The sequence below is a fragment of the Gopherus flavomarginatus genome, chromosome 2 (genome assembly GCF_025201925.1).
Source record: "Gopherus flavomarginatus isolate rGopFla2 chromosome 2, rGopFla2.mat.asm, whole genome shotgun sequence".
In the NCBI taxonomy this organism is placed as follows: domain Eukaryota; kingdom Metazoa; phylum Chordata; order Testudines; family Testudinidae; genus Gopherus; species Gopherus flavomarginatus.
Genome location: NC_066618.1, coordinates 220,435,435 through 220,442,578, shown reverse-complemented (window position 1 = coordinate 220,442,578; position 7,144 = coordinate 220,435,435).

Genomic DNA, 7,144 nt, shown 5'->3' with positions numbered 1-7,144 from the left:
TGCTTTTCACCTTTGCTTACTCGTGTACTCTTCAAAAGAAATGTTGTAGTTGTAAAATATTTGGGGCATTGACCATTTTTACATTCTGTGTTTGTTCAGCACCTAACACAATGGGTTCCTAGTCTATGCCTGGAGCTCCTAAGTGCTACTACAAGAATGATAACAATTATAGGGTATTAATTTTTCCCTCTGGTTACAAAATCCTACATTGGCATCACCCACCAGCATACTAGATCATATTTCAAGCATGAATTTGGTCAAAAAAGAAAGCAGAGATTAAGTCAAAATCTAATTCTATGCTAACGTTTATTAAATCTATATTCCAATTCACATTTTGCCTCTACACAGAAAGAAGGCACCTTCAAAGAAGAAGAGAGAGCGAGCCATTGTCTTTTCATATGGAAACAAAATAACTGAAGATGGTCTCAGAAAATTGTTGCTTATTTAGATTTTAGTTCTACAAGTGATATTAGTGGTAATCACTTATTTGTTCCTAAATGACAGAGCCGGGGCAGCTTCATTTCTTTGCAGATGCTTTTTTCCACTTGAATGGTAATGGCACTGTATAAATTCTTGATTGCATTTTCTTGCTTTTTGACATTGTGTTCTGAATCTGTCATTTGTATACATACATATGTAAACAGCTTCACCATAAATTCTATTTGCTGACTCTCCTTGAATGACCCATGCTGTTTGTAGGGAAAAGTGCTATTTGGAAAGGCAATGGTTTGGAATAAGGAATAGGGAGGGGATATGGGAGTAGAAGAAAAGCATATAGGGGGTCAGGTGAGAGACGAATAATATATAATTTATAATCAGCTACATCATTCCAGTTTTCAAAATATAGTTATTGTGTACAGTGAAAGTTGTTCAAATGCCATGTTATTTTTTGCCTCAGAGAAATCACCCATTATTTTTAAGTACATGCACCAAGGAAAGGCTCAGAATCAAGTGGGAGCTTTCAATTCACCAGTCTAGCATCCCTTATTATTTGGCTCAGACAATTCTAGAGCCAGCAGGAAGCATAAGAACCGCTGAATGCTTTCTCTATAAAACAGTATGGCTCAGATATGCCCCTGCCTTGTGTTTATTTGCATGTATGCAAATTGGATGTAAAATGCTACTAAATCATAAACCAGCAGTGAAACAGGCCCCATCAAGCTCTGATGAAATAATCTAAGAATTGAATCTTGGTTCAGAAGAGTAAAGAAAAGGTTTTCTTCTTGAAATTTGCTCAGGGATGGAATTTTTTTTTCACTATCTCAGCTATTCCTAATAACCTTTCCCCAGCTAGTGAGTCCACGGGTGATGACTTCTGAGATTTCCTCCTACTAAAACAGCAAGGAGTCCTTCAAACATTAAAGGAAATCCCCACTAGCATCCGTGAAAATGTCCTTCATGACTGGTGACAGAAATAGTCAACACATACCATGCTGAAAGTAGCCTTCCATACATACAGTTGGGCAGCTAGTGCTTTTTAAAAAAAAGTTTGCTTTATTCAAGCTGTTGGGGAATGCAACAGGCCTCGTCTCATTTTTGAACAAGGTAACTAAGAAGAAAAGCTAACTAAGAACCTTCTCCAACTTACAGCTGGGCAAATAATTAATGTTTCAGTTCTGCCAGCACACGAGAAAGTCAGACAAAATATTTGGTTCAGTTCCAAAATATTTGGAATTTGTGACAAAATCAGAAAAGGCTGTTCCGCACCAGAAAACAACAGCACCATCTGTCATCCAGCCTTTAGCCCAGTGGTTAGGGCCCTTGTCTGGGCTGTGAGAGACCCACATTGAATCCTCACTCTGCAGAAAGTACTTGAACTCAGCTGTCCTATCTCCCAGGAGAGCATCCTAGTCACCAGGACAGAGGCTATTCTGCTGAAGCTGTTCCACTTTGTAGATGTAAAATGCTACCATTCTCTTCTGGTAGCAATTTACATCCATTTTTCACTAACTGGTCCAAAAGGTAGAAGGGCACAAAGCTGCCCATTTATCAGAGACCAAGGGACATTTGAAGCGGGTGTACATTATTTATGAAATAAAAAGCCACTGGAGAAGCAGGCCCAGAGAGTCATGACAGGTAAGTCAGTTGCACCTCTGGATCCTGAGCTTTCACTTCTGAAAGATTCCATCATCTCTTCTCTTGTCTAAACATCTTTGTAAAATCACTGGGGGAGACTGTGAGACAGTATGGAAGTAAATGCCAGCAGTAAATGAATGACATTTAGCTCATCACTGCTTTTATACCAAGGAATAGAAAACTCAGCAAAAGTGGTACCTTGATGAATAGCTGATGGCTGAAGCTAAACCTGAGAGGCAGACATGATGCCAATGGGAAAATGGAAACATTTTGTGGTACTAACCAACATTATAACATCTCCTACCAAAGGAAGCACCACCTAGTTATCAAGACAGAATACAGCCTAAAGAACCTTCCTGACTCCTTAGTATTAGATACCCTAACACACAGCTGCTAAAATGTCTTTATCCATCTGTGGCAGGGATAGCAGGTAAAGATGTGTGTGATGGGTGAGGATCTGTCAATGGTAATTCACACATTCATAACCTCTGGGCTTGATCAATGTAGTGCTCTCTATCTGGGTATGAAAAATAAGGAGCTAGATCCCCAGTAAGAACAGGACTGAGCCTTGTGTCATCCCCTAAAATCAGTGGCCTTACTGCTGTGTTACTCCAATTTTATGCTGGCATAACTCCTTGGGTTTCAGGGAATCAAGCCCTAGGAATTTAAGTAATTGGGGATGACATAATAATAAAAATAGTTACTCCTGAATTATACCAATATAAATGATAAAACTCAGGCATGCTATCAAAATCAGTGATGTGACACTGTTGTTAAACTGGTCTAACTGAGAAGAGAATCAAGCCCAATCTCTCATCAATAGCCATTGTTTAAAAATCTAAAGTAATCTGCTTTGATTTCCCCTAGAAGTCCTTTATGTCATAGGTTTGCATCCATCTTTCACTTAAATAGGTCAATCTCCCACTTTTATTCATAAGCTAGGTCTTCCTATTAATATTACTCACCTCCTAGATCATATTCTAATGTCTAGATGGTGGAAGATAATGTTCATCTTTGATCATGCCTATCAGGTTTGATAGGTTTCCTGTTGTGCTCCTCCTGTGCTATCTCTTGTTAGCCCTCCCCTCTCATATCTGGCACAAAAAAATGGAGATGGAGCAGCTCTTTAACTGAAAACAAAAGAAGCAACAGAAAGTTACAGGCCAGATACTCAGCTGTTGTAAATCAGTGTCGCTCCATGAAAGTCAATGAAGCTATGCTGATGAAGCTATGTGGAATTGCACTTGCTGAGGATCTAGCCTGTTCCTAGATGATGGCATTTATTATGGATGACTAGACACAAAATCACTATTTATGAAATATCTTTAAGACTAATTGTTCTGCAATTTTCTCTGTTTATTTGAGGGAGTTGTTTGTTTGATATATCTTGCTTGTAGAAGCCATTGACTGTAGCAATCTCATTTGTTTGTCTATGATTTTGTGTGGAGTATCATTATTTATTCATTCATTTTAATGTCTTCGTATAGTTTCCATTTCTTAATAACTGGTTCAACCTGGTTCTTTTGGATCAGCAGCCAGAGCATCCACATTAGTTAGCAGAGAAGATGGTTCTGGTAAAGTAGTAATTTTCCAGATGCCATTCTGATTTTTATCTGTGAACATAAAAAGCAGTTGAAAACTATGGATTTGCTACATCAACTCTTTTGAGGCATTGTCAGTATCACATTAACAGTTTTCATTTTACTCCCATTATCATACTGTTTCTCCAGTCTACAGCAGATTTATATTGTATCTGGACTAATGGATGTATTTACGAGCATAATTGTGTGCAGCATTTCATATTGGGGGGAAATGAATAATAAGATATATATATATAATACAAATACTACCTGATATATTGTGTGACAAGGAGATGTTCTTGTTCCATTAGCATAGGAATGGCATTCCTATCTATTCTGGCTCATAAAGAAACAGTGACTGTCAGCAAAAGGTAAATGGTGTGTAATTCTCTGTTTGGGAATAACAGCCTGCATATATTCTATATGGAAATGTGTATGGTAACTTCTTGCTTTTGCTAAAAATATGATTTCATATTATTAAACCTTAAACCTCACCATATTTTTAATTTTAAATAGCCGTAACCTGGCCAGTTCAAACACATATGTTTGCTTTTCATGTAAACAAACCCTCTGCAGGAATCCAGATCAACATGCAGTAAAAAATTATAAGACACTTGTTTGGTACCAGTCTCTCTGGGTATGTCTACACTACACCTAGGGGTGAACTTTCACAGACTTGTGCTAGTGGGATTCGCATTAGTGCACTCAAAATAACTGTGTAGATGGTGCTTGGATGTTGTGGCTTGTTCTGAAGATTGGACTCTGAAGTGCCCCGCTCACCCCTGTTTCCCCATCCCCAGCATTAGAGCCTGAGCACCAGACTAAGTCCAAACATCTACACTGCAATTTTATAGCCCTGCCAGTGCGAGTCAACCAACATGGGCCAGCTGCAAGTGTTCTATTGCAGTCAACATCTACAGAGCTATTTTTAGTGTGCTAGCATAAGTCTATCGACCCACCTGCTGTGGCTTGCATTTGGAAGCTCTCTGAAAAGTTATGTACAAAATTCTAATACTGCCAAGCATTCAAAAATGTTTATAACAAAGAATGAAAAAAAAAATCTCCACCTACTCAATCCAACTTCCCTGCCATAAAGAATCTAGTTTTATAAGGGGCCAGAGCCTTAGACTCTAAAAGGCCCCCCTTTGTGCCATTTCAGCATTTTGAAGAAGCCATACCTTTGCTCCAGTAGGGCACCTGAAGATTAGCTGAACATGGAGAAATCCTGATTTGTATGTAGTGGGTATAGCCAAGTTTACATAACACCTTCCTGCCCCTGGCCCCTCAACATGCATAATGGTCATGCTAGAGGAATGCGTTGCTTCATACCAGTAATCCCCAGTTTCCAGGATGACCAGGAGAAGGCTGTTACCAGCTGATGTTAGTTAAAGGAACCATGAGGTTGTTATAATTTACATCAGGGACTGAATTTATGTAGGAGTAGCTTCAATTTACAGCATAGCCAACAGCAAATATTTGGCAGAGAGCATTTAAACAGCTGATTTTGGGTCTGCCACATTGCACATAGGAAGTCTATTCCCAATTTGTGTAATCTGTAAAGCATTTCTCAATAATAAGAGTTAGGAAGGGCAGAGAATTATTAATATTAACAATTATTCATAGATGTGAGTCTAGAACACATGATGTCCTGAGTCAAAAGGCAGTGCAGCAGCCCTTGGAACAAAGGACAGCTTGACAGTGAAAGTGTCTTGAAAGATTACCCATCTTGTCTGTGTCCCATTTTGAGGTTCTGCTTTGTATGTGGACTTTTTTCAAGAGAAGACATTCCAAATAAGGTACTTATTGGATATAATAATCTATAATATGAACAGCTGTCAGTGGATAAACAATACAGTTTAAGTAGTTGCTTTGATCTGTTTGAGATTTAAAAGGAAAAGAAAGCATAAGGGAGAACAAAACTATATAACAGAAATAAAAAACAAGACACCCACTCTGGCTCCATAAAAATCAGGACACCCTGGAAAAACATTTTGTCCACAGAATATTTAGAATCTCCATTAAAGTCATTGTTTACAGCTGAGCATAGATACTATAATACCAGCAAGGCCAGTTTCACTATGAATCTCCTCAGCACAACATAGCCAGCAGGGACATCTTTAAAGGGCTCTTCAGTTGTGCTCTGAAGTGGTTGCAGTATATATACTTTAAAATATGATCAAAAATGTATAAAAATCCCAAATCATATTTCACGCTCATGTGTTCCAGTGCATTACTATCCGTCATTAACCACTGAAGGAACAGCCTCTTAGTGCAATGAGCATAGCTAGAAGAATGTTCAAAGTATAATGAAAGAAGCTACATGAAACAGTTCTGAAAGACTGGGTTTATCTAGAAACACTACAGCTAGCCAACTCCACGAAGTTCTTTGATTAGCAATGCTGTTTTGTCTAAGAGATTAACATTGGCTTACTTGGCAATTAATCAGACAGTTGCTCCCTCTTCGAAACCCCTCACTGGCTCCTCATTGTCCAATAACATCATGTTCAAACTTCTTGTCCCTTTGCTTCAAGGTCCTACTCAACAGTGCTTCATCTTACATTTTATGCCTGCTCCCTCCACTCCCACCCCCCACAACACACACATTCTGTCTAAAAATTACATCAGCCTCAATTCCCCATTTTGACCTATTCCCAGGCCAAACCCCGTGTGTGGAACACCTATCTAATCCTGGTTTGAGTATCCTATTGTATCCATACTTCTTATTTAGAGAATAAGCTCCTCAAGGCAGGATGCCTTGTACAGTGACGAGAACATGGTTATTGCTTAACAAATAATCAGAATAGTTAATCTGATTCTCCTCTCCAAAACACCAGTTTTTACACTTTTCACTTCACTAACTTCACTTCATGTTACCCTGATTTACACAGATGCAAGTAGGAGGAAAATCAGGAATGCTATTATTGAATATTAGAGAGACAAAATGGGTGAGGTAGGCAGTCTTTCATTGGACCAACTTCTATTAGTGAAAGAGACAAGCTTTCAATATACAGAGTGCTCTTCTTCAGGTCCCAAAGAAGCTCTGTATCACTCAAAAACTTTTCTCTTTCATCAACCAAAGTTGGTTCAATAAAATATATTAAATCTTTCACCTTGTCTCTCTAATATCATGAAACCAACCCAACCACAACACTGCAAACAATTATTGAACATGTCTGACTTCAATAATCAAAAGAAAAAAGAAAAAAAGAAAATAACTGATTTCTATTAACGATCGTGTTATTACTGTATTTGTACAGATCCAACAGTGTACTAGGTGCTGTGTACACAAGGTCTGAAGAGCTTAAAATCTAAATACTAGCATGTTTCTTTTTGATGTGGTTATTTATCCCTCTTTTAAACATCATGCATCTTCAAGGACAGACAAGTAAACATATCAAAGTTCTGTACAGAGAACCACAATCCCAGCAGTGTGTATTCTGTTAATTAAAGATGAAGTTTAAAACAACAACATAATAAACCAAATACCA